General features: G+C 61.7%; 1 protein-coding gene across 1 annotated transcript in view; it reads left to right on the forward strand.

Annotated features, from left to right (window-relative positions):
* Positions 1 to 978: 978 nt before the first annotated feature.
* The window catches only part of pam (peptidylglycine alpha-amidating monooxygenase), a 445,162-nt gene continuing 443,592 nt past the window's right edge, over positions 979 to 2,548 (forward strand). The window contains exon 1 of the mRNA XM_072516372.1: positions 979 to 1,047. The gene's annotated coding sequence lies outside the window, so the exon portion shown is untranslated. The remainder of the gene's footprint in view (positions 1,048 to 2,548) is intronic.

Raw genomic sequence — 2,548 nt, forward strand, 5'->3', positions numbered from 1 at the left:
CCCCCCCCCCCCCCCCCGCCTCCCCCTGGGTTGCTGCTGCTGGTCATCTGTCTTCCCTCTAACGTTCCCCTAGGTAGTCGAGAAATGGCTGCCACCGCCTGGTGAACCCTTGAGCCGATCCTCTCAGGGCAAACTTTATCTGCTCCAGTTTAATGAACCCCGCCATATCATTTACCCAGGCCTCCAGTCCGGGGGGTTTTGCCTCCTTCCACATGAGTAGGATCCTGCGCCGGGCTACTAGGGACGCAAAGGCCACAACGTCGGCCTCTTTCGCCTCCTGCACTCCCGACTCTTCCGCAACTCCAAATAGAGCTAACCCCCAGCCTGGTTTGACCCGGGCCTTCACCACCCGTGAAATCACTCCCGTCACTCCCTTCCAATACCCTTCCAGTGCCGGGCATGCCCAAAACATATGTGCGTGGTTTGCCGGGCTCCCGCCACACCTCCCACATTTGTCCTCCACTCCAAAGAACCTGCTCAATCTTGCTCCCGTTATGTGTGCTCTATGTAGCACCTTAAATTGAATCAGGCTAAGCCTGGCGCATGAGGAAGAGGAATTTACCCTGCTTAGGGCATCAGCCCACATACCCTCCTCTATCTCCTCCCCTAGTTCTTCTTCCCACTTTCCTTTTAGTTCGCCCACCGACTCCTCCCCCTCTTCCCTCATCTCTCGGTAAATCTCTGACACCTTGCCCTCTCCGACCCACACCCCTGAAAGCACCCTGTCCTGTATCCCCTGTGTCGGAACAGTTAGGATGTTGATAGCTAGAAGCTAACATTGTTCTCCTTTTCGCAAAGATGGTAAAGGGTAGATTAATTGTAATATCCACATCTTGCAGCACAGCCCTTGATTCTGCCCCACTTGTGCCATGTTTTCGATTGAGCTGCAGCAGGAAAGCCAATAGAACGAAATCCTCAACTTTCCTCCCCACACACTCGGAACCCAATGACGTTTGGAAAGACCGCCCACTCCCTACGTCACCCGCCCAGCTCCGCCCGTTGGGCAGTTCGGCGGCACCAGAAGCGGAGGTGGCGGAGCGAGCGAGGGTGAGAACAATCTGCCAGCAAACTGTCGCGGGTAATCAGAGCGGGTGGACGGCCGGCTGGTGACCGGGCTGGGGGCGGCAGTTTACTGAGTGAGAGACCGGGGCGAGATGGCTCGGCCACTCCGCCTTTATTTACTTTGTACATTTCAACTTCCCAGCAGAAAACCGCAGGCAGAAGGAAGCCTAAAACTTGAGGAGGGAGGGGGAGAGTGGAGTGGAGGGAGGGGGAGAGTGGAGTGGAGGGAGGGGGAGAGTGGAGTGGAGGGAGGGGGAGAGTGGAGTGGAGGGAGGGGGAGAGTGGAGTGGAGGGAGGGGGAGAGTGGAGTGGAGGGAGGGGGAGAGTGGAGTGGAGGGAGGGGAGAGTGGAGTGGAGGGAGGGGGAGAGTGGAGTGGAGGGAGGGGGGAGAGTGGAGTGGAGGGAGGAGTGGAGGGAGGAGTGGAGTGGAGGGAGGAGTGGAGTGGAGGGAGGGGGAGAGTGGAGTGGAGGGAGGGGGAGAGTGGAGTGGAGGGAGGGGGAGAGTGGAGTGGAGGGAGGGGGAGAGTGGAGTGGAGGGAGGGGGAGAGTGGAGTGGAGGGAGGGGGAGTGTGGAGTGGAGGGAGGGGGAGAGTGGAGTGGAGGGAGGGGGGGTGGAGTGGAGGGAGGGGGAGAGTGGAGTGGAGGGAGAGTGGAGTGGAGGAGGGAGGGAGGGGGAGAGTGGAGTGGAGGGAGAGTGGAGTGGAGGGAGAGTGGAGTGGAGGGAGAGTGGAGTGGAGGGAGAGTGGAGTGGAGGGAGAGTGGAGTGGAGGGAGAGTGGAGTGGAGGGAGAGTGGAGTGGAGGGAGAGTGGAGTGGAGGGAGAGTGGAGTGGAGGGAGAGTGGAGTGGAGGGAGAGTGGAGTGGAGGGAGAGTGGAGTGGAGGGAGAGTGGAGTGGAGGGAGAGTGGAGTGGAGGGAGAGTGGAGTGGAGTGGAGGGAGAGTGGAGTGGAGGGAGGGGGGAGAGTGGAGTGGAGGGAGGGGGGAGAGTGGAGGGAGGGGGAGAGTGGAGTGGAGTGGGGGGGGGGAAAGAGTGGAGGGGGGGAAAGAGTGGAGGGGGGGGAAGAGTGGAGGGGGGGGAAGAGTGGAGGGGGGGAAAGAGTGGAGGGGGGGAAAGAGTGGAGGGGGGGGGGGAGGAAAGAGTGGAGGGGGGGGGGAGGGAAAGAGTGGAGGGGGGGCAAAGAGTGGAGGGGGGGGGAGGAAAGAGTGGAGGGGGGGGGGGAGGAAAGAGTGGAGGGGGGGAGGAAAGAGTGGAGGGGGGGGCAAAGAGTGGAGGGGGGGGGAGGAAAGAGTGGAGGGGGGGGGGGAGGAAAGAGTGGAGGGGGGGAAAGAGTGGAGGGGGGGAAAGAGTGTGTGGGGGGGGAGGGAAAGAGTGGGGGGGGAGAAAGAGTGGAGGGGGGGGGGAAAGAGTGGAGGGGGGGGGGGAAAGAGTGGAGGGGGTGGGGGGGGGAAAGAGTGGAGGGGGTGGGGGGGGAAAGAGTGGAGGGAGG

Source organism: Scyliorhinus torazame, chromosome 9 (assembly GCF_047496885.1).
Source record: "Scyliorhinus torazame isolate Kashiwa2021f chromosome 9, sScyTor2.1, whole genome shotgun sequence".
NCBI lineage: Eukaryota > Metazoa > Chordata > Chondrichthyes > Carcharhiniformes > Scyliorhinidae > Scyliorhinus > Scyliorhinus torazame.